At 48.5% G+C, this 25538-nt stretch overlaps 1 protein-coding gene across 4 annotated transcripts in view; it reads right to left on the bottom strand.

Annotated features, from left to right (window-relative positions):
• The window catches only part of LOC108401178 (sorting nexin-29), a 585108-nt gene that overhangs the window by 114055 nt on the left and 445515 nt on the right, over window positions 1-25538 (bottom strand). Inside the window, exon 17 of one of the 4 annotated variants that reach the window (XM_073215555.1) lies at window positions 1-25538. This exon is cut by the window's left edge and continues 4876 nt beyond it; it is cut by the window's right edge and continues 13692 nt beyond it. The exons of the other annotated variants lie outside the window; for them this stretch is intronic. The gene's annotated coding sequence lies outside the window, so the exon portion shown is untranslated. 4 annotated transcript variants of the gene reach the window in all.

Here is a 25538-nt window from a genome sequence, read left to right as displayed (position 1 = left end):
GCCTCTGCCAGAGAATCGAGGAGACAAGTATGAAATGGCCCTGGGATTCATGGCCGCTGGCCCTGGGCTCCAGGCAGAGCCCTCCCATGGTGGGGCAGTGAGCTGGCCCTTTCTGGAAGCTGGAGACTAGAAGCAAGGCAGGAGATACCTTCCAGAAGCCCCAGAAGATGGGCCTGGACTTAGGGGTGGCCACACCCAGCAGCAGCAACTGAGGGCACTCTGCCCCCATGTCATATTTTTCTGACAGGATCCCTAAACTGTTCGCACAGCTTTACTACAAGTTCTAGCCTGGCCTTGAGCATGCAGAGGGCATACAGGGAACAGACTCAGCTGTCATATTTGGGTTTGAAAAAAGTACAGAAAGCACTGTACCCGTCCTCCACCCCAAGCCGGAGCAGCAGTAGCCACGGGCAGCCAGGCCCAGAGGCCCAGCGGCCTGATGAGGATCACCTTCAGCATGGGCAGCGACAGTGTGGCCATGGAGAAAGCCACCACGGCAGGTCTCTGAGTGCACGTAAGACCGTCCCTGGGAACTCAGAAACAGCTGGAGCCATTTTGATGAGGGCTCATTTCCTGCAATCAAGCTGCTGGGGGCTCCAGTGATCATATTTGGGGAACTTAAAAAGAAAACATGACTTCATCCTGCAGTCCTACATTGCAGTCTGGATATCTGAGTCCTGCACGTTATGTTATGCCCCCTTAGCCATTGCACTGCAATAGATGATCACTTGCTAAAAGCCAGTGAGTCAGTTTGCAGCACCAAAATTATGGATAGTATGGATAGAATCTTAGACTTACTGGCAAAGTAGAAAAATGTCCTGGTTCTTTCTCTACAGAGAGAAATACCAGGGCAGTTAGCTTCCTGGGGTTGGGAGGAAGGGGGAGGCAGAAGCTGAACATCTGTTTACTCTGAGATAATTGGATATAGGGACTTAGGATATATTGATAAATATGATTCCAGCCGTGTGTGTGTGTGTGTGTGTGTGTGTGTGTGTGTGTGTGTGTGTGTGTGTCAATTGTATCCCTAAAATTAAGGACTCAGATCAAATAATTTCTTAATGATGGTAGATTTTTATGATCTTTACAGTTTCTTTGTGGTTTTCTTTCCTCTTTTCAATATTGACTTTGGTAATAGAGAAATTTAATGGCACGTTTCAAGTAAGCGGGACTTCTGGTGGGCACCTTGAAGACAACATATAGCTGACCCCCTCCCTCTTCTCCTCAAATACAATCGGATAAATGCTCAAATGTAGAGATATTTTGAATGCACAGCCACATCCCAAAACAAAAGGAACCTCTCTGTCATTTAGGAAAGAAGAGGAAACTGCCATGGTGGGCAGGGTGGGGAAGCAGGTCCCTGACCTAAGCTGTAGGGCCAGGGCTTGAGAGCTCCCTGGGGACTGGGGACAAGGCAATCTCGCCCACAGCAGGAAACCAAGTCAGGCAACCCACATGAAGCCAGTGCTGGGGCCTAGGACGTTTGTGATATGGGTCTCCATACACGCCTGAATTCTTTCAGTATGAAGACATTTCAAGAAAAACCCCCCTTGGAAGAACTGATGCTCAAATTGTGTCTCAGCCCCACCCTGCTGTGACCTTGCTGCGACTGACAGGAGGTCACTTTACACTTTGTCCTCAGAGGGAAAGCCTCTGAGAAAGCTGTGGGTGTAGGATATGTTTTTAAAAATCAGGGCCAGCTCTCTGCCCCAGTGAGGACAGAAGTGCCCTGGTGAGCATTTGCTCTCTGACTGCAAAGCTGCAATTGGGAGTAAAACCTCTTCTCACAGTAGGAAGGGAAGCAAAACCACCTCTGGCCATGTCCTCCTAAGTTGAGCTTCACATTCAGAGGTATTTGATCCACTACCATTTACCCGGTGTTTACTGAGCATCTGCTAAGTGCCAGAACTGTGCGAGTTGCAAGGAGAAAGATGGAGGGGGACCAAAGTTTGGAGCAGAGATCATAAGCACGATCTGGGGCCTAGGGCTGGCTGCCTGTGTTCAAATTTTGATTTCACCTTCTTTATTAGCTATGCGATCTTAAGTAATTTTCTAAATCTTCCCATGTGCCTTAACTTCTTAATGTAAAAGGTGGACAATTTTAGTACCTACCTTCTAGGATAGTGTTTAAGATCAACCACTCTCCTAAGCAACAAATATTTAAGAAAAGGTCACCATTATTAGCGAAAGCTATGTGCCTGCTTTAAAGAAGTTCACACATTAGTGAAGCAGACAGACAATGAGACAAAAACTACAGTCTGACAAAGTAAGTGTTATGACAAAGCGAAGCACAGGAGGCCTGAAGACAAGAAGTAGCAAGGAATGCAGTGTGGAGGCCAGCAAGGAAGGCTTCCTGGAAGAGAGGATATCTGAGCAAAGCCTTGAAGGATGAGCAGGAGCTGGCTCAGGGTGGGAGGTGGAGGGAGGGCAATCCAGATCAAAGCTACAGGAGGAGTTTTCTACTTGGCTTGATTACACCAAGACCTTCCCAAATCAAATGTTCTTGAGGTTAGGAAATCAGTAACAATGAAATCATTGCAAAAGAACTTGGCATCCGAACAAGCAATACACTCAATTCTGAAGATAGCAAAGAAATGGCTATCCCCAAAAGATGGTTTGAGGGTTTCCCCTGCTGAATAGTTTTGGCTCTGCTGGGACTATTCAGCTGCATTTGGCCTCTAAGATGTGGGCTGTGCGATCAAGTGTCATTCAGCAAGCAGCTCTTATGTAAACGAATGGACTAGGGAGGCAATAGTTCAGCAAGGATGGCCATAAGTCAGCAAGAACTAGCCCAGCAAGGAAAACGTGTCACTTTCTAATGTGATTAAGAATGACCCTCTTCCTCCTACTGCTGCTAATTGTCCTTTAAGAAGCTGGTGACCTCCCTCAATGGATAGTATTGGATCCATGCCAGGCTCTGCTCCACCTCACCCTGCTTCTGCTCTGGGCACCTCGGTCCACCAAGAACCGGACACTATTTCCTGGAAAGCAACCCTGTAGCTAGTCTAACAGTGTCCCTGGTCCTTCTCAGTCACAGGCTCTTTGGTTGCCAAGCAGAGAAGCCAATTCATGATGGCTTTGGGTAAATGGGAAGTTACTGGAAGGACACCAGGGTATATCAGAGAACCCAGGCTGGAAGTGCCTCTGGGTCTGTGGAAGGGCTGGACCAGGAGCCAGAAGCCATCCAGGGCCAGGGCGGTTAGCTGCCTGCCCACACTCCACTTCTCCCTTTCTGTGCCCCCTCAACTCTGCTCCCCTCGATGGCCTTGCTTTCTCTACTTCTTGGCTCACAGTCCACACATGACACCCCTCCAATCCAGCCCCATATGCATTCAGACCAATGCAGTCAACGCCTGCCCAATCCCGAACGTTCCTGGAGTGCCTCCATGGTCAACACTGCTGCTCCCTCTGCCTGGCAGCCATAGCCCCTGCTCCTGACAGCAGCAACTCAGTTCTCTAGGGACCTGCTCTCCACCCAACCTCAGTCTCTGTGCTTCCTATGGATCCCACCCCAGCTCTGACTCCAGAGGAGTGCATGAGATCAAGATCTTGCCAATCAAAGGCCTGTATGCACCACAGCAAGGGCATTTCATGGAAGCCATGACTATCAGGAGCTTGTCTGTCTGGGAAAGAGGTGAGGGGCATTTTTTAGTTATACTTGGCCTATGAGGATATGAGCAGAGAGCTGTTGGTGGCTACCACAGGAGGGGAACCTACTAGAAAGTAAAGCCATTACAGAGGGAAGTATACTTTGTGGAGGGTCGGTGGTTATGTGTGGAGAAGGAGCCAGGGAGAGAGTGGGGGAAGGAGTAGGAGGAGGCAAAGAGGGAGACTGAACCCCTGGAGCAAGCCATACCTGAACTCTTTCGTTACATAAGCCTATAAACCCTTTTTTGTTTAAGCCAGTTTAAGATGAGGTTTTTGCCACTTGCACCCAAAAGAATTCAGACCAAAAGAGAATGTGATTAGGCCAGGTGCTGAATAGTTTTCCCCTGGGTAGGTGTTCACTCTGGGCCAAAAAGCTATGGCAAGTATCTGCCTCTCTGTGTCTGTGTGGTGTGTATGTGGGAGGAAGAGAAGCAGAAGATTGTTAAAACATTCCCAAACATACTCCGTGTCCTCTCCTGCCTGGTGTCCTAAGTACTCCCTTTTCTGGGTTTAATGGGCCTTTTGCATAATAATGCAAAGCTTCTTGTACCCTTCACAGGGACTCTGGCAACTGTGGGCTGGACAACCTTGGAGCCAACGTCAGGACTACAAATCTTGCCCTCCTCACTCAAGAAACAGGATGAGTGGTGACTTTCAAAAAAAGGGGGTGGGTTGGGTTCATAAATTTAAGACTGTCCTATAAGAACTGATCCTTAATCATAACTACACATTCCCAGGCAGTTACTGAGGTAAGACACCTGGGATTTTGGTGGGCATGGCAAGGCCAGATTTTTCTTCCTCTTGTGCATCAGCTCATTCCCAGTTTCTGCTAAGTTTCTCCAGAGTGCCTTAGCATCCTGTCTTGGCATCAGGGGACCCATTACCCGACTGAAATGCGCCCAGGAGGCTTAGTTACATGACGCCAAAAGTATGGCATTGGGCTTGGACAGAAATGCGACAAGATGCCAACTTTACTCCATGCGGGCTCCCAGAGGGAGCATGGAGATGCGCCCTTCCACCCGACAAGCCTGAATGTTTCCTCACGTGCTATCAAGAGCCCAAGCTCTACCCCCAACAGCACAGATGTATGCTTTTACACAGCTGTCAGCCTATGCTTTGGTCTTTAATCTTCCTCTTTGAAAAGCATCCAATTTAAGAATTTTTGCAGTAATCATTTCAGAGTAATGAAAAACAAACAGAACAATAGAACATTTCAGATGTGATGTGAGAACGCTGTGCACCTCTGTCTAATGTATGCTTATAGATACGTATTAGTCATTAGGAAGAACCCTCTTTTACCTCCGCACACAACCAAATTTTGCCTGCGTGCAGACCACAAACATTGTAATACAGTTAATTGCTCCTCATACTCATTTCTCCTCCATGATGACATCCATCAGATAGTGATATTTTATTTAAAAAGTTCCTGGAGGACTGGGATGAACATGTGTTCACTTCTCAGGTTTGCAAGGCACCATGGGAAAAGATTAGTGCATGTCATCTGGTCTCATCTGCATTTTTTATGGGAAGGTAAATGGTGTGTGAATAGGGGCCTGCCTGAAGGCCCAGAAGGTAGTGGTGGCCTGATTCAAACTTTTATCTTTTCTAGCCCCAAATGTGCAATTTCCTCCATGCCACCAGCAGCAGAGAAAGTGCTCAGGAAGCTAGGGCCTAAAGAGAGCAGCACGTAGGCATCCTGCAGACCCGCTGCCTCTGTACCCTGACCACCCAGCATGGGCCTCTCTCAGGAGAAGAGAAGTGAAAGCCCCGGCTGCAGTATCTGCTTCCTTGGTTGAGCCCCTGCTCCATCCAGCTGGGCGACTGTGGCCACGCTGCTTAGCCTTTCTGGGCCTTGATTTTAGCATCCATACAATGGGGAATACCATAAGCATCCCCAAACAGGGCTGTTGTGATGGCCCAGTGACATATGCATGACACCATCATGTGTTAGTAGCAATTCTAGGAGGGGTTGGAGCCCTTGAATGTTAGATGGACACATAGTGTGGCCTGACTCTCTGTGACTGTACTGCCATTTGATGAGGGGAAGACAAGGGGGAACGGCTTTGCCTGTTATCTTGGCTTACATGCCACTGAAGAAGGTGGCATGGTGGCACAGGAGCTGTCACAATCAACTGTGGCAGCGTGATCCCAGAACTCCTTTGGCATGGAGACCTCAGAGCACTTTCTCTAGAGGCCTTTGGCAGACAAGATGATGAAGGTCCCTGGCCTTCCAGAGTTCCTGGGTAGGGGCCACTCCCGAGCAGCTCGGAAGCCCTGGCACGCCTCCCTGCAGGCCAGGACTCTGAGTCAGACCACATTTCCTGGGTCCCACACTTCCCCAAACACTCATAAAGCCTGTGGATTGTCTCCTGACAAGGAGACAATTACACGCACACCCCCACTTGGTGTGCACACACACCTCACCAGCTGCACACATATATACGCCAAAGATATGTGTACACACACTCACTTTTACAAATCATCTCAGAGCACTCATGAAGGTCCTGGGGCCCAACCAGCCACCACAGTGAGGAGGTCATGACTGGCAGGCCTGAGGACTAGGGTCCTGAGTGTCCTCGCTCACGACCACCGTGAGTGTGCTCCGCTCCATGCTGCCTTTTGGCACTCTGCCGGCAATGCCTTTCCCTCTGCAAAACCTCACACGGCTCCCAAGACTCAGTTTACCTGCCTCCGGCTACCTTCCCTGGCCGTCCCCCAGTGGCCTGTACAGCAGCCTTTATCTAAGCCCCACCCCCAAGTCATCCTCTCTCCCATATACTGTGTTTCCTCCCAGCATTTGGCATCCTCAGTAATCAGCCTGCCCGTTTGCTTACTGGCTGCTCTCTGGGTCCTCTCAACTGGAACATAAACTCTGCAAGTCTTCCTCACTACACTCCAGGACCCAGACCAGGCCTGGCACCTGACAGGTGCCCAATAGCCACCATTCGGTGAATGAAAGGTCAAATGAAACACATGAACATCACCTTGAGCATTGACCTGCATTCATGCCTCTACATGTCTTTCTACCTTTACCAGGGGATAAATTCTCTGAGAACCCTCAGGTTGAGATAGTCCTGGGAATCCTCAGGGTCTCAACAGGCCCAGTGCATGTGGGATGGGTGGGGAGGTGGATGGATAGACTACTGAGTGCTTGGATGGATGGATGGATGGATGGACGGATGGACGGATGGAAGTAAAAGAAGGAAGAAGGCAGGCAGGAGGATGGCAGAGTGATCCTGCATCACGTTGCTTATGAACACATAAACATGCCTGTCCTCAGTGACTGACCGTCTGATGGTGAGCAATGGACTGATGTCTTTGACAGGCAGGACTCAAGTCTCCATATGCAGACTTCTGTGTGCGATACCCCATCCAGTCTACATGCAAAGATTTTGTAAAGAAGATGTGTGACAATAACAGCAGTGAAAACCAGGAAGTCAAAGGGTAGGATGTAGCACAGAGAAGGAGGGAGGTACCTGGATCTAAAATTCAAGCAGGGCAGAGACAAGGAACCCTGGTTAATGGGGAGGAATGGACTTCTGGTTGCCATGGTGCTGAGAGGCAGCGCGGCAGCAGACAGCCATCGCCACCTAGAGGCCAATGACACACACAGCGGATGTTGGGCCAACCGTCTCCATAGTTTGCTTGGCCTGCAGCTGACCGGGAATGGACAAGGTTTCAATTACAGGGCCTTTGACAGGGGCAGACCCAGGGTCTAGAAGGTCCAGACTAGAATGTCAAAATCTGTGGGTGTTTTGGAAAATTCCAGAAATCTACCAAGTGTGACTGGTCACTCAAGTAAGACTCTGGACTCTGGTGTGGAAATGGAGGACTTGTAGCTGGCTGACAGGCTCAGGTCTCCTAGAAGGGTGCAAGAACCCTGTCAGCGTGGAGGATGTGAGCTCTCTCCCTTCCTGCCCGGTTTCCATGCCAAAACCAGAATGGCAGTTCCAAAGCACATATTTCAAGTTTTTTAATCCTTCTCCATTGTGCTCAAGATTAAGTCTGCATTCCTGGACATGGCTTAAAGGCACAGCATGATTTTCCCTTGCTCATCTCCCTCCTCAGATTCTATTTTCCCTCTTAAGCCCAGCAATGAGCCATATAGCCTGGCAGCACCCAGTACAGGTGGGAACTCATAAATAGCTGCTGAAGAAATGACTCCAAGATCCCTACATGCCATGTGCTACATCACCTCTAGGGTTCTGGGCATACAATTCTTTCAACCTCTTTCAGAGAACTCTTTGTAGCAATTAGGGATTGCACTTAGATCCAGAATAGCAGGGGCCTAATCATTTTGGGTTTATTTTCTCATGCACAAGCATCTGGAGGGAGGCAGTCCAGGATTTTGTAGATGGAGTGTGGTTTGTGATTTTGGAATATAGCTACTCCTCGAAGTCATAAGGGACCCAGTGCCTTCACTCTGACTGCTCTGACATCCTCATTGCACTGCTGACCTCCTCAAGGTTGCCTCATGGGCCAAGATGGCTACTGCAACTCCAACTATCACATCTGAATTCTAGGCATCAGGAAGGAAAAAGAGAAGTGCAAGGCATGTACTACCCAGATAAGGTATCTCCCTTTAAGCATCACTCCTGGGAAGCCACAGCCAACATGTCACCTGTATCTCATTGACCAGCTTTTAGTCACATGGCCACACATAGCTGCAAGGGAAACTGAGAAACTTAGTGTTTTCTACTTGGACACACCGCCCAGGCTTGTTACTAAGAGATAAGTGAGAAATGGATATTTTGGCAGCCTTTGACACATCCCTATACATCTGACTACCACATCTGGATAGTAAAGCCACAAAAAGAATCCTAAGACACCATCTCTGCTCTCTAAATGACCCCATTCCAAATAAGGACTAAGAAAAATGCAGCTGAAAAGGTAAAGGAAAACAGCAGAGGGAATAAAATGGATCACAGTCCTATTGCAGTCTTTGAAGGAGTTTTATGCAAACAGGAAGGCAATTAACAATTATTGGGCTCTTCCTCTATAATGGGACCTATGCCACACACTATATATTTTTGTCTCTCTAGGGCTAATAAAACCATGCAAAGCAGGTATTACTACCCTTATTTTGTAGAAGAGGAAACAAACTTGGAAGGATCAAGTGACATACCCACAGCCATAAAGTCAGTAAGGATTTAGAACAAAGATGGCAGATCTGCCGAGTCTGGAGCTGCCTATACATCAGTCCAGTAGAGGTGGCTGTCTGGGGAAGGTAGTGGCTCTGTGAAGGAGGGCTCTGAGAATGGGTCTGAGCTCCTGAGAGAGGCTGTGATTGATTAGCCATGTCTGTGTGGACACAGCAATGGATAATAGTGGGAATGCCATGAGTTTCACATTTCTGTTTTGGAGACTTCCCGTGGTTGGTCTGTCTGCAGAAATACTGCCTTTGTATTCTGGTGTCCATGTCTGTACAGAGGGTGACAGGTGGAGGGTGGGAGGGAGGCACGTGTGCCAGTAGGTGGGATGGCCCCAGGTCTTGCTGTGAAGAATCCTTTCTGCAGCTGGGTCCCCGTGCCTTGAGAAAGTGGGTGCTTATCAGCTGACCAAGATGAAGCCAACTCCAGGTCCTAAATTATGCCTCTCACTAACAAACCGCCTCAAAAGTAACAAACGAAGTGGTAGTTGCTGTCCTGGGATGCTAGGCCTGCCAGCACACTTGCTGCCCAGCTCCTCTCACTCCCACAGGCCCATGGGACTGACACTCAGCAGGGTGCAGGAGTCACACAGGCAGGTCACTCCATCTCCACACCTGGGTGCAGAGCTGGTGCTCCTCCCCCAACATCAGCCAGGCTAAGTGGGGGCAAGAAGAGGAAAGGATTCTTGTTGAGTTCAGCACTCAGCTCAGGTGCCCTCTCCTCCCAGACTGGTCCCAGCCCCTCAACCCCAACTGCCTCACAGGCTCTGGCACTGTTACTGCCACCATCCAGCAGAGTCCGTCTTTGACCTCTAACCTCAATACAGTCCCTGGCACACAGCACCCACCGTTTGACAGCCACCCTCCCCTGAAACACACTCTAAGCCAGGCACTGCACCAAGTCCTTTTTGTACATCAGTTTCTAAACCTCAGCCTGACATTTGGAGCCAGATACTTCTTTGTTGGGAGACAACCTGCACACTGTTGTTTAGCAACATCTCTGGCCTCTACTCTCTACATGCCAGTAGCGGCCCCCAAGTTGTGATACCCAAAAATGCCTCCGGGCAGTGCCAAATGTTCCTGTAGGAGCAAAATCACTCCTGGTTGACAATCACTAAAGGACATTGCCTCAAAGAAGTCCAGCAACCTGCCCAGGGTTATACAACCTGTACTTATATCTCATTTAAGTCACCTCTAAATCTGATAAGTGGGTACAGCTGTCTCCTACCCTACAGATGAGAAAAGTGAGGTTCAGGAAGGCTCAGAGGCTCAGTAATTTGTCCAAAGCCAAATAGCTGGGACCTGCCCCTTTTTAGACCTGAATCCAAGAGACCTGTATGGCTACAGTTGCTGGCACATGGTCAGATACCTGCCCTCTTATTTTGGGACAGGAAGAGGGGGAGGTGCCCAGCAAGGTCAGTTGAGTTTGCAACCACCTGTTTCTTGAAGCGATGCAAGTCACAGAGTGGTGGCTTTCCATGGTTATCTTAGTGCCAGAAGGCTACTGCATGGGATAGGTTTCACTGCTAAATAAGATAGCATGTCCTGGGTCACCCCACACACTGGGCCACCGCCAGACTGCTAAATTATGGGTTATGGGAGGTGGCTATCACTTGGTGATTAGTTACTAATACTCCTACCACGAGGGTTCCTTTCTGCCCCCCCCCACCAGGAACACTGCCATCAAAGGAAATGAGATCTCAACCCTGGGGAGCTGGTGGAGAAGCTGGTTTCCTATTACAGTGCATCTCCATTTTCCCACCGAGCCCTGAAATCGTGTTTAAGAACCTCATGTGTACTTAGAAGGAATGTGGTGAAGAGTAATGAGGACATAAATCTCAGGAGTTTGGGGGCCATGGGGTAGCAGCCTGGTGAATAAATGAGAACAGCAGTAAGTACTTCTGGGGACCTTTTATTCAAGGGCAAAAGCAGCCACTGTTTTAGCAATGGACGGAATTTCTCTCTTGATGGTAGAAGGTAAGCAATCAGGTCAAGATCCTGATCAAAAGCCTTGCTCTTTCCCAGGACTTAGACACCCAACATGACTGCTCAGTACTAGTCAATTCCATTTCCCCCTGGGCAAATGAACTTATTGAGCTCAGCCAGTTCTACCTCCTCATGTTCTGGTCTGTTCCCTCTTCTCCACTCTGGAGCTCGGTCCTCTATCAGCCCTTGCCTAGACTCCCAAAAGGCCCCCAAGCAACCCTACCTTCCCCACTGCCACAATGACTGGCTTAAGTCATAGGGCTCACTCTGCTCTTAGAAATACTTCACATGCTCATCCATTCTGGGTAACGCCCAAACTCCACGGTGCAGCCCCCTCTGCCAGCCTGCCCTGAGTGTGCGTTGCCTTGGACCACCTGTATGTACAGCACCCTCTCTGGCGACTGTGGCTGCCCTCCTCTCACACTGCAAGCTCTGGATGGCATCGGTGACTCAGACCTAAGCCAATCAGCTCATTCCCTTGGCCCCAGCACATAGGAGGCACTTGACCTCCTATGACTTGGTGAGGCTTCTTCTGGGATTGATGGGGGATTCTTACTCTTTTCTCATTGACTTGAAGTCAAGTTGATTATATTTAGAGCTGCCACAGTTAACTTAAGCCAGTGAGAAGACTATCTGAGGATGTGCCCACAAAGAACAGAGCAGGGAGATGCCAAGAGCAGATGCACCTCGTTTGAGCCCCTGATCAACCTATGCCTGAAGTAAGTCTACCCCGAGACTAATCACTTACAGGGAGTAATAAATTCCCTTTCTGTTTAAGCCAGTTTAGGTCTCCTGCCACTTCCAAGTGAAAGCATCAGATACAAACCTCATTATACACTTCACACTACATAATTTAGCTGAACTAACTTCAAGTCCCCCAAGTGTGCCATGTTACCTGTCTTTGCTATGCCTTTCTCCGTCTCTGCTCTCTGCCTGTTCCCACTCTGCATTCTCTGCCTGACTAAGTCCTCTTGTCTGCAAGGCTTGCCTCAAACATCTCCTTGGAACTCCCTCCCCTGGTCCTTCCTCCTGCACCCAACCATAGCCAACTTCCATATTCCCACGGGGCCCTAGGCCAACCTCGATCACCACCCCTCCCTCTCCTTGCTGCCAAGCCTGTCTCCCATCCCTCCAACTAGATTGAGCACCACCTGAGGGTAGGGAGTCGTGTCTCTTCATTTCTCTACCCCCAGCATGTCACCCAGAAAATGTTTTTGGAAACGGAACTGAATCTTGCGGCACTGGGAACCTCAAGGCAGCCAGCAGCCACTTGGATACTTTGGATAACCAATCTTGGGGAATCAAATTGGTCCCTCCAGGTAGAATCTAGTGAATGTGAAAACCAAGTAAATCACTACCATCCAAAAGGGAAAGGAAGGTGCTTAATTAGAAGTGAGAAAATGAGTAGGATTGGATGCAAGGGGTTAATATTCAAACACCTCAGCAGAACAGCTTGTCATAACAAAGGCAGACAGACAGACATGACCCTGAACCACACACAGTACGGGAAGTCCCAGATGGTCCTCTGCACACTGGGCAGCCCAGTGGACAGATGTCTGAATGAACAGAGCTGTCCTGTGTCACAGCCAGGCTTTTCCAAGCAACAATGTGGGCAGGAGGATTATCTGGAAAAAATTATCTGCTTTCTTCCCACCATCAGCTCAGAACTTGAGTATTCTGCCAGATGCTGGACTGCACATAAAGGGGAGATGTCACAGTGAAAGATAATTACAAGTCAAACAGTATCACTGGCTGGTCACTTAAAAATAAACTTCTCAATTGCCTTGAGCAAGCTTAATAATCTGCACTTTAAGAAAAAGATGTTCAGATATTAAAGGCGTGTCTTCTTGAGAATAATATAAATCATGAGAATATCATAAGAATAATGTAAAAACATTGTCAAATGCTCAGCTAGTGTCTGCACTGGTCACCTTTGTCTCTGACCCAGACAGGGATTTCGGCCACAGGCATCAGGGCAGCTTACTGGAGTTGGGGACAGTCAGCAGGACACACACAGGCCTTGAAGTAAGAGAGATGGAGTCATGCCTTAGCTTTGTCACTTACAAGCTGTGTGACTTTGGTCAGCTCACTTAACCTCTCTGAACCTCAATGCCCATCTCTGAATGGCGATAATGAGGGCCTTCCGCTATTGCCCTGTGGGGCTGCTGTGAGGCAAAGGTGTCATACATTGACAATGACTGGCACACTCTCAGGGATACCATCTTCATCAGCCCCCTCTCTCCCGAGCACTGATCTTGGGCTTCCTTGGGCTATGTGAGGGGGCCTCAGCTACTGTCATCTGATTTCACCGGTTTTTATCTTCAGTGACCAGTTGAAGCATGGTTTCTAAAAGCCCTTCCCTTGTCCCTCCCTGACAACTGTACCACAGTGGAGACCCTCTGAAGTGTGTTGAGAGGGGCAGGACGGGCTCTGTGAGGGGCAGGGCTATGTTAGCTTCTGTTCAGTGAAGTGAAGACTCTGTTAGTCACATCACAGAAAAGATCTCAGGAGTGAGCTCTGAGAAAGAATGCATGAGCTGACAAGTCTTGTCTGTTAACCTGCATTTCAATTCAGGCTGGGAGGTTTCCAAAAGGCATCCAATCAGGCCTCCTGGCCAACTGGTTTCCATGAATCTGCTCCAGCAACAAGAGAAAAATGATTTTGCTGTACGAGTAAGAAGAGCTGGCTTGCTGGCTTATCCTGTTGCCTTCCCATCTGTGAGATCTCTGCCTGGTCCAAGTGCTTTCTCCAAATGTTTGTTTTCATAGCTAAAAAATGAGGTTTGATAAGAGGTAAAAATTGATCCAAAAGGTGTAATTCAGAGTCTTAGGAGAATCCAGGATGAGGCTGGTTATGAGGAAAGTTTTCATTTTTGATTTTTAGAATTCCAACAACAAATACTCATGAATGTGTACTTCTGTCCATTCACAGAAAAAGGCAAGATGGAAAAGTACCTAAGGTTCATGTTGATACCCCTGTGGGCCTTCTTCAACTACCCAAATGCTTTAGGAATCAGTTTTTATTTGAAGGAATGGTTTTAGTCTGTGGTATTTAGAATATTTATATCCTGCCCTATTAAAATAAAGAGTATACAGCAGCTTACAGTGATACATTTAATGAAACAGAATATAATCAGTGACAGCCATTTCATAGTGAAGGCTTCGTATGTACTAGGGCCTATATTCTAAGTGCTTTCCATAGTTAGCTCATTGAATGCCCCCAATCCAACACAAAGAGGGGAAGTCACTTGTCCACCATTGCACAGCTAGTGGCTGTCCAGCTGCGACGGGACCCAGGCAGTCAGGCCCAAGGTCGCATTCTTGCCTGACACAGGCCCAGACCAGTGCTACACACGACTGGAAAATGCTACCAAGCAGGTTCAAATAGCCCCAGTCCCAATCGGGACAGGGAAGACGGCAAGGTGATGTCTAGCCAGGCAAGAAGACTCAGTTGGGGCTTAGAGGGAAGGCAGGAGATAGAGTAGGGGGAGAGAGAATCCAGGCAGAGCGAACATTAAAATTCTAAAAAGACCCCGGAGGTAAGTGGATGAAGTATGTTTGGAGAACAGTTTAACTCAAATGATGAGGAATAAAGCATTGACGCTTCAGACCTAATCTGGGGATGTTTTCTATGCTCTGATTACAAGTACATGACATCACCATAAATACATGGCCTACCGAATGGCACCTGAGTTGTCATGAGCTGGCAAGTAACATGAGGCTTTTTCCAAGAACTTGGAACGTGAAGCACGGCGGACTCAGGAAGTCCAAGTGTACACACCACACATGCCGGACCTGAGCAGAACTCAGGACACCTCCTGTCTGAAAGGGGTGCTGCCAGCTTGCCAGACTGGCCTGGCACCTAAAGAAAGGTGTATGTTAGGTCGGACCACATGAAATCGTCCACATTTGCAGCTTATGATCTACGGAAGTGGAACTTCAATACAGTTAAACTGAACACTTATCTAAGAAGTCCCGGGCCGAAGGAAGCTGACCCTGGTGTTGTCCGTCCCAGCACTGACCCAGGGAGACAGAGGTTTTAAGCCACTGGGAGGGCACTGGCTGGGCCTTTCACACCATGAGCCTGCTACAACCAGTATGCAGTTCATCTGATGGTGCTGGGGTGGAGAATACGCAACATCTTCCAAGTAGGATCTGCCTTTCCTGGATGCTCTGCCAGATTTTTCATGGACACAAAGGATGGGTGCCTCATTAGCATATACTCAGCACCTCACACAGTGATTGGTATAGTCAGTGAATGAAAGGCAAATAAGAAAGGATTGCTGTTTGCACACATGTACACACACACTATGGTACCTCAGCTCCTGTCCCAGGAGTAGGAGCCACTTTTGTTTTTTGTTTTTATTTTTCTTCTCAGTTATGTCCACACCTATTCTTAAGGTCACAGCATCCCGAACTGCTCTAAGGGTCAACCTAATACCCCACCTCCAGAAAGAGAAAAGCAGAGATCTCTGCAAAGTCACCAGGAGCACCGCTGCCACAGAATCCTGCACGGAGTGTCTTCCACAGGGCTGGCTCTTTCAGAGACAGTTACTGCTAGCTCCCATTTTGAGAAATGGTCTTGACAGACTCTTTCAACTCCTCTCTGTTCATTCAGGCACACAATAGGTGCCTCTTGGAGTGCTAGATCAATCCTGAATTACCCCTTCAATTAAAGAAGGTTAATGCATTAAATATGCCACCAGATGATAAAGAACAATTACTGACTGTGCTAGGCTTTTAAGATTTGAAACAGAGAAGCTGAAAGGAGCTTCCTGTCTTAAAAGAAACAGAAGCAGCAGCTACTATTTCCGTGGCATGTTTCTGGGCTGCAGAAGAGGCAGAACGTGTACTGTGGGAAGCACGTGCCCTACAGCACAGCTGCCTGGGTGTGGCGGCAGCCCCCTCCCCTGACCCAAGTCTTTACCAGCTGGTATCCTGGGAAACCCACTCAGCCCCTCCCAGGTTCCAGTTCCTCCTCTGGAATAGACCTCCTCAGTAAGAACACCTCCTTCCCAAGGCAACCCTGGGGACGGAATGGGCTAATGTCTGCAGAAGAGGCACTCAGCAGAGGGCCTGCCACAGTGGGTGGCATGTTGAGTGTCAGCACTTCCCCCATTGATACCTAGTCACAGGGAGGCCTGGGGAGGAGCTGATGAGCTGCAGACACAACTTCCTGCCGAGTCTACATTAAAGACGCATCTCCTCAGCCGAAAAGGCTGAGCTTAGGTTCACCCAGGAAAAACCTGTCTTACTCAACTATTTACTCTGCTTCTTTCTTTATTCATTCATTCAGCTAGCCAGCCACCTCTCCATCTCATAGGTACTGAGTACCTACTATGTGTCCCTGCTATGGGAGGACTGGGACCTGGGGTGGAAGGGCCCCTGCCCTCAAGGAGCTCCCGTCTAGTAGGGAGACGCCCTCAGAAGCAGACCAGCTCTGCATAGTGGGAATGGGGCCGACCGAGGGAGCCCCCCCAGTGCAGAGCAGCCTGAAGAGGACAGCTGGAGCAGGGGCAGCACACGTTTTCTGTAAAGGGCCACACTACAACCATTCTAGGCTTTGTGGAGTCTGTGGGCCTGCTGCAAAGACTCGGCTCTGCCATGGCATTATAAAAGCAATCTTAGACAATATGTAAATGAATGGGTATGGCTGGTACTTACAAAACTGTCAGAGGCCATAGTTTGCTGACCCTTGATCGACAGTAAACTTCTCTGAAGATATCATGGTTAAGACCTGCAGGGTGGAGCTGGGGGCTGCCAGGAAAAAACAGTAAGGGAAAGGCCTGTGGCCTGGGGAGCAGGGCTTGGAGCCAGGGAGACTGCTGTCCCTCACCCTGAAGGTCAGGAAAATGATGCAGGTAGTCCCTGAGGCAGGCCCTGAATGGCAACTCAGGTACAGAGCAAGAACTCCCCCAGACCCACTTGATCTAGCTCAGGCCAAAGAAGAGAAGTGAGAACCTGCGGCATCTCAGGATCCGGAGCTAGAGTATCTGTGTCTACTCACTAGTTACAGAAGAGGAAACGGGCTCAGGCAACTGCCACACATGGGACAGGGCACCTTGACTTATGTTCCGCATGTAAGGGACAAGGGATGTGGTGGTACCCAACCACAGCAAAGGGCAGCTAGCTTTTTCTAAGCGCTTACAGTGGCCTGGTGCTGTGATAGGACCAAGGGCTCACCAATACCGGCAAGACGGTGCTATCATTATCCCCTTTTCACCAGTGAGGAAACTGAGGCTTCCGCAGGCCAGTTAGACACAAGATAAGGTCTGGCAGAGTCTGGACTGGCTCCTAACTTCGTGCTCTCCTGGGCAAGATTTACAGACCACCAGCTGGGGGGCAGTGAGGACTGCAGTTTCCCCAGAAGGAGAGGCAAAAGCTATTGCTGACACTCGTTGTTGTCTGGTTTATTGGAGTCTCCATGGTCAGGGAGGAAGAAGCACCCAGCAGGGCAGCAACTCTGGCTCTGCACAAGTCACGGTGCTCTGATGACGTTCAAGTCACTGCAGGCCAAGGGCCAAGGACCCACGGGAGTCCTCCCAGGCCCAACGGGAGCTCAGAAAGGCCCCCTCAGCCTTCCTGGGTCCCAAGCCAGGCTGGTGCCTGAGCAGTCAGGGATGTGAATGTCTGTCTGAGCAACACAGGCTCTTCCTGAAAGGGCATCTGGCAGGGAGGAAGGCGGCCAGGTGCTCGCCCCCCGCTCCCCAGGCAGCCGCACACCTTACACACGGAGGTGTCACACATCGAGCTTACGCCAAGCTGTCATGTCTCCTTGTACTAAAAATGGTGCTGTGTTCCTGTCTCTGTTCCTTCCCCTCTCCAAATAGAAACATCTGTCTGTGAGCTCCTTAACCCACTGTCTCCTGTCTACAGCCTGACGCCTGGGCCCGGGGAGGAATGTGGCCCTCACTATGCCAGTGCCACTCAACTGGGGGGGTGGGGGAGCGGAGCATGGCGGCTCTTGGACATTTCCCAGAAAGCAGTTTTAACCACTCTGGCACATCAACCTTGAGAGACGGCTGCATTTCAATATGAAACTCGTGGCCCAACTGAGTGCCATGGAGCCCTCTCATCTGATCCTAGCAGCAGGCCCATGAGCCAGGCAGATTGAGAGCCCATGACTAGCCCAGGAACACTGAGGAGGAGCATCATCCCCAGGTGGTAGCCAGCTCCATGCAGGGGCCCCAGGGCCAGGGGAGCGTGGCAGCCCAAGGATCCTCCCCTGAGGACCCTTGCAGCTGGGACCTCTGGGGAGTAAAGTAGGAGAAATGCATGGCCAAGGACACCAGATGGTGCTTCTGGATGAAGCCGTAGGGAGAACTTGGTTAATCAAGGCAGCAAATATGCATCTAAACTGGTGTTTTCAAAACCGTGCCGGGAAACAGCTGTGTCCCAGGAGATGTGTACAGGTATTTGGAAAAATGGTAATAACCAAAGCTCTGCTTGGTGTCTCTGGCAGGTTCCCAGGGACTTTGCTAAGCCTTTCTGCAGAAAGAGTCTCTGGGTCAGTGACCTAAAAAGGGGCAGCTCCCCAATTTACTTGATCTAGTAAATCACTTGACTATTTCCTTACCAGTCATTAATAAATGGTATCTTTTTCTAAGCTAGAAAGACAAGAGAATTTTGAAAAACAGATGTAAAGCAGGACGTTTTCTGGCAAAGCCCCTTTATTTTTGACCCCGGCTATGACCAGCTGAGTCCTACTGGATATTACTTGACCTGACCTTCCAGGCAGAGAGACTGGCATGCTCCTTAACTGAGAAACAACCGCAAAGGTCTGATTCCTGGGCCAGGAGCAGGGCCCACTGGTCCTCGAATGGAACCCGGCAACAGCCTCTCCCCCTCTGAAGGGATCACCCCCACCCCCTTTTATACCCAACAGGACTGATAGCAGAAACACCCAGGGACGGGTCCCTTCTCTTAGTGGCCACAGGGGCTGACTTTACTCTCTAGCAGGATGTCATGGGGCGGCGGCATGAAGGAATGTCCCTGCTGTGCCGAGCCTGGAGAGCATCAGGTCTCAGTCCTTCTTCACAGGTTTACCATGAATGCTCTCATGCGACTGCAGCAAACAGAGCCTCCCGCCCTCTGCCCTACTGGGTCAGGTCAGCGGTCCCTGGGTGCCAGATGCAGGCAGCACCATCACTGGGTGACACTCTGTGGGGCTGCTGCAGGGTCCCCAGCATGCAGAGTGACTGGCGTTGTGGGGGTCATCCTGGGCCCTGCGTGGTGGGCAAGAGGGCACTTCAGGGTATATTGGCTCTAATTCAGAGAGGGCATGGAAGGAAGACTGGGCACACAGGGCAATGGTGTGCTGCCTGTCTCTTGCTCCCAGACACCCTGCTCTGCAGTTCTCTGTGTACAGGGCCCCAGTCTCTAATTTTGGGGCTCACTGATCAGCCACTCCCTATTTTGGGCAAAAACAGTGACTGAGAGCTTTCCATGTTACAGACACATTGCTTAAACCTTATGTTATCTGATGAGCTTGTCCCTGTTATAGTCCCCACTGTACAGAGGAGGAATCTGGGCCTAGAGCAGTCCAATACGCTGCCCAAGGCCACACAGGAGAAGCTAGCGGGATGGAACGTGAAGTCAGGTGTTTGCTCCAGAGCCCACGTTCTTGCTGCCCCAGCACCTCAAAACACATGAAGTAAATGGTCCCCGGTGAACTTGCCCATCACCCCTGATCTAGGGAATGAGTTTGGGAGGCATTAAGAAGATATTCAACATGAGGACCTCAAAATAAGGGACAGGAGACACACACTCCACAGGCAAGTCAAGCAGAGGAGACAAACATCAGAAATGAAGACAGTATGGCTGGGATCAGGGCATCCGAGTAGGTGGGGAGAGATTGCTGAAGTTTGGTTTCTGTTCTGGGATCTGGAAATGGTTCCGTGCGAACAACAGAAAGCTGAACAGGGCCTTTGATTTCTATAGTTCTCATTATTTTTCTGTGAGAATGCTTACTAAAGGGCATATTCCAATTAGTGGACATTAAAGCAGAGGCAGGAGGCTCATTAGGTAGACTATTATTCCCCCTCAAGACAGTCCCAACCGAGTCATCATTTTTTTTTAACTGACAAAAGCTGCCAGAACTGTGGTTAACCAAGACGTGACAGCTGCAACTACCCACAGCAGGGGTAGAGCTCTGCAATGGCCCGGAAAGAACAGGGCAAACGCTCTTTTCAGAAGAGCACAGTGGGTTCTGTCTGCTTGGTGCCCCTTCCTCTCAGAACCACTTCAGCCTAATTCCATGCCATCTTGGTGGCACTGCCACAGTAGCCACATCTGCCCACATCCTCATGCCTGAGATACGGCCCCAGGTCTGGCCAACCCTACCATTCCACGCCCCATGTCCATGGATCAGCCAAGTCCATCACAGGGAGCCCCCCAGAGCCCTTCCTGAAGAGTAATACATGGTGACACCACTGGAGGAAGTTCTCTGTCCCCTGGCCTTGCCTACCTGGAAGTATGCAGATGACTCAAGAAGCATGAGAGATGCAGAGAGTCATAGAGGTGGTGAGTCCAGCTTCCAGGCCTCAGGGCTCAGACTCCTGCACCCCTCTTTGTTCTGTAAGCTTCCATGGGATTCAGCTTCATAGGCAAATAGCTCTCACCCACATTTTTGTTTTGTTTTACATTTAAACCAAGATCCTGACATTGGCAAGCAAAGCATCCAGACTAAGGATGCCCTGTACTTGGACTTCACAGTTAACAGAGGGTCTGACTCTGGGCCTGTAACATGGGGACTGCAGCCCTGAGAACCACAAGGCTGCTTCTGACACAGGTGCCATTTCATGGCTCCTGCTTTTGGCCATTCCCTGCACTCAAGATGCCCTGTCCACCTGTCTTTATCTGAGCTCCCTTCCACCAGCGCAGGCCTCTCTTCTCTCCGAAGGTATGTTTTGACTGAACACTTCCCTGCCCGGGCCTGAGCTAAGTGCCCAAACCCTGGGCTTCCACCTGGTGTTACCCCTCTCTCACCACAGTGCATTACAATGGCAGCATTTACCCACAAAATGCACCTGTATCTTTCACCAGACCATAAGGTTTCCTGAGCACAGGGCTCAAGTCTTAGAATGCAGATGTACAAAGAGCTGCAAGTAATAATACTGTCTGTTGACCCTGTGAGTAGGGAGGACTGATTCACTCAGCTGCCGAAAAGCCCAAGACCTTGCCCCCACACTGGCTAAGGAAGCGCTTCCCATGCGAAGCAGCCTCTACCTGAACATGCCCAGTCCCCTCCGACACATCACCTGTTTTATTTGCTTCCCTGAACTAACTGTTAAATAAAAAACCATAGTGCTTGCTTATTTGTTTACTGAGCTCTGCACCAGAATGTGTACTCCGTGGGGACAGGGATCTTACCTGTTTGGGCTCATTAGCACACCCCCAGGGCACAGAACAAAGTCTGCCACAGAAGATGCTCCATGAATATTGTGGATAGTTTCCTTAGTTGGTCAGTTGAAAAGAATGAGCTGACGAAGGAAAAAACTTTGAGAAAGGAGCTTGTGAGTTATCCCTATACTGTGAAGCACCGCCTGACCTCACAGTGCCAGCTAAGGCTTTAGGTAACAGCTCAAACAACACTGATGCAACAGCAGCACCCCAAATTCTTAACACTTGGAAGCAGAAAACATGTACTTCATTATTTCCTGACTTTGTTCAATTCAGGGAGAAAATAAGGCAGCACTTCACGTAACACAGATGGACTCATTTTCTGAAACTCTTTGCAAAATGCCAGATTTTTTTAAAGGGGGAATGAGTATTTCATTTTCTGATGTGTTCCATCAAAGTTGGGTTTTTCATTACACCCCAGAGCTGCAGAGTGTCATTCATACACTGTAGATCAATAACTTTGGTGGAAGGACAAAAGGCAGCTCCAGCACTGGAGAATGAAGCAGCAAGAATTGTCTTCTCCCAGGCCCCACAGCTCAGTTACCAGGGCGATGGTCTCAGGCTGCGCACTGACTTGACACTGGCATGGGGGTCATGGGCAGCCCCTCCTGTGCACTCATCTCGGGGCCCAAGAGCACGCAGGACCCCGCCTCATCCCAACTCAGCATTAAGGACTGTTCTACCACCACTTCCTCCTGGAAGCTTCTATGACCCTCGTCCCCAACACCACCTGCAAAGAGAGTGAGTGTCTCTCCTTTGTTCCCCCAGAAGCTTCTGTAGAGCTCACTTACAGCACTGGTAAGAATGAGGAGGAGGAGAGAGGTTGTAATAGTTACAGTGATCATGCACTGAGTGTGAACTACGCATAGTCCAGGCATTGTACGATGGGCTGTGCATATCATCTCATGTTCTTAATTTCATTTAATCCTCATAACTCCTTCATGTGCTTTGTACCACTATGCCCATTTTACTAATGAATAAACTGAGCCTTGGGGGTGTTATATAACTTGCCCATGGTTGAACCTTGATCAGCACAGAGCTCAGATGTAAACTCAGGAATGACCCAATACCAAAGCCCATGTGTGTGACCTCAAGGTCACTGCCAATCAGGTGCTCTGTTCCTTGAAGCCCACAGCTTATCAAGTTATCTAAGGATCCCTGAGATGTTGGATACTTCATAATCATTATTCTAAATTTCACAGTGACCCTGGAAGTCAGGTGATATGGCACCCCCCATGAGGACGAAGGAAGTAAGGCGCTGGCAGTTTAATACGCTGCCTGTGGTCACAGAGCAAGAAAGCAGGAGGGTCAGGATGGGTGTATCTGCCCACTCCAGACTCTATGCCCTTCATACTGCCCACTAGCACAATGGGCAGTAATTTATATTAAATTTATATTAAATTAAAAAGCCGAACACAGAGCCACCCCCTATTCCCAATCACAGCCCTGTTTAGAACAATAGTCTAAAACACAGAAGAGGCCTGGAGGATGACATGGTTCTCTGTGATTGTATAGGACAGTGAGAAATTGGAAAAAACCCAAATGTTGAACAAGGGGGACTGTTAAATTCATCAGACAAGGAGGGAATTAGACTGAGGTGGCTCTAAAGCCTTCATAGGGGATGGAAGCAGACTGAAACCTAGGGCAGAGGCAGTTTCTGCCAAAGACTCAAGGTGCAGAAGGGCCACCAGTCACAAACAGCTAACTAGGCTTTCCCAAGTAAGGCACCTGCTTCAGCTACAGCTGGTCACATCATTTCCTTGTGTTGCTTCCGTGTCTTTGCCATAAAAACCCTGCCCGGCACCTGGAGAGCCCGCTCCTCACTACTGTGGTCTGGAGCTCCTTGGCTGGAATCCATGTTTACTCCAAATAAACTCAACATTTTTAATATGATTCAGTTTATCTTTTAACAGAATGATAGAAGAAATTATATCACTATGGAGGAGTGTTACACAGCCGTGAAAGATGATTTTGATAAGGTATAGAGTAACATGAGGAAAAATTTATATTAAATTAAAAAGCTGCACACGGAAGTTCACACATGGGCTAACTTCATATAAAAAAAAACAGAGGGAAAAAACTAGAAGGGGATATTAATTACAGTTGTATCTATGTAGTGAGACCATGAGTCATTTGTTTTCCTCCAAATTTTCTATAACGAGCATGTACTACATTTAGCATTTTTTTTAAGTTTTTCTTTCTTTTCTTTTCTTAAGAAAATGGCTATTATCATCTAGGGCTGAGGCCTAGTTTATTTTAATCTTTGGAATGGATGCCATTCTCAGTTCTGATTAAGGGTAATTCAAGCCTTTCAAATGTCCAAATTGTCTCTGTTGATTTTTTGAGGCGAATAATTGCATTTTATACTAAATGTATTTGCAGCTCAAATACAGCTCAAAACCTTGTTTTGATTACTTGTTTAGGCAAAGAGTAACATTAGAAAATGCATAATAATCACATTTGCATGAAGGGTGTTGAGGCAGGGAATTACAGTTGGGGGAAAGAATGGAAAAAAACAACTCCTGAATATTCATGTTCGCAATGCCGGAACCTAGAGCCTACCCGACATTCCATTCATATCCAACCAATTGCCATCTTCCTGACTCCATGCAACCTCCTGCATCCTTCAAGGCAAAAGGCCCGTTTGGTAACGGAGCTGCTGCAGGAGGCCTTGCTTTGCAATCACTGTTCCATGTGAGTCCGCATGCTTCCTCAGATTTTCTTTAGCATCTGTATACTGGGACCTTTACCCTCAGAATGGTTCTACTTTCTCCCGCTAGGATGGGTGGCTTTTTTCTTGGTTTCTCCGGTTTCAGCATCATGTTCAGCAAAACACCAAGGGTTCTGTGTCAACATAAGCCAGCACAGAGAATCCTGACGCCTGAGGCCAGTAAGAGGCCACCGAGCTTTCTGCCCTGCAGCCTCCTCCCGGAGCTCAGCCTTCCCCATCACACACCTGGGTCCTCCGCAGCTTTACTGGCGTCCAGCAGCTACAAGTATGGCCCACGCTTTAGGTCACTATTTTTTGACTAGCCACCAACTATCAACTGAATAGAGAATCACAAAGTCAAGGGCAATTCCTGTAGCTCAAATATATGTTTACTTTCATTAATGATTTTGTTTGTTTTCCCCATTATTGTCACCAAGAAACGCCCACTTTTTTAGGTAAAATTTCAAAATAGGTAAGAATAAAACAAACAAAAATCTCACCACCCAGAGAAAATAACTTTTGGTTCATATCAGAGGCTGCAACACTGGCAGTGCATGCAGGTTAAATATGTTCATTATTTGCCAACAGTTAAAAACAAGGTATTTTAACATTCAGGTCCAGATTTCCATTTAAAATTAAAAGCCTGAAAGACTGGGGGACACAGAGCCCCAATTCCTGCATGATGACAGTCAGCTGACACTGGCAAGTAGCTGACCAGATTCATTTCTTGCCTGGGCTCTGCAGACATCTAGGTTTGCTACAGCTGCTCTAGACCTTTCTATGTTATTTTCCTAAGCTAATGTACATGCTAAAAAAATTTTTTGGTTGTTATTTTAAAATGGTACTAAACTATATATTCCATTTAGCTACCTATTTTTCCCTATCTTATCACATAAGAAATAACCTTCCAAACTGACTATATGATCTACATCACCTTTTTAGTGGCTATATAATATTTATGGACCTTTCCTGATTTTTCCATAATGAGTATTACTCTCTCACCAGAGTCCAGTTCCCCTCTCTGCAGACCCCTTCCTGTAAGAGGACCATTCCTCCTGGTCCATTACAATCGAGCTTCTGAGCAGCTTTCAGAGGCAAGTGTGGTCTGCCATCTTCTCTTCTCCCTCAGCCACAAGAGCAGGATGCCCCAGCTCAGGGCTGCTTTTCTGTTTGGGGTCTTGGCACAGAGACAACATGGAGCACAGCCACAGCAGGCCTACGACAGATGTGAGCCTAAGTGGGAACCGCAGATATTCCTCAACTTATGATGGGGTACATCCAGATAAACTCATCGTAAGTTGAAAATAAGTGGAAAATATATTTAATACACCTAACCTACCAGCCATCACAGCTCAGCCTGGCCTACATTAAATGTGCTCAGAACACTCAGACCAGTCTACATTTGGACAAAATTACCTAGCACAAAGCCTATTTTATAATAAAGCTTTGAGTATCTCATGTAATTTATTGAATACTGGACAGAAAGTGAAAAACAGAATGGTTGTATGGACACAGAATGGTTCCAAATGTATCAGTTGTTTAGCCTGTGATGGTGCAGCAGGCTGGAAGCTGCAGTTCACTGCCAACACCCACATCAAGGAGAGAGTACTGTGCCGCACATCGCTAGCCTGAGAACAGATCAAAGCAC

This window comes from Manis javanica, chromosome 10 (assembly GCF_040802235.1).
Source record: "Manis javanica isolate MJ-LG chromosome 10, MJ_LKY, whole genome shotgun sequence".
NCBI lineage: Eukaryota > Metazoa > Chordata > Mammalia > Pholidota > Manidae > Manis > Manis javanica.
This window is presented reverse-complemented; position numbering and strand designations above follow the sequence as displayed.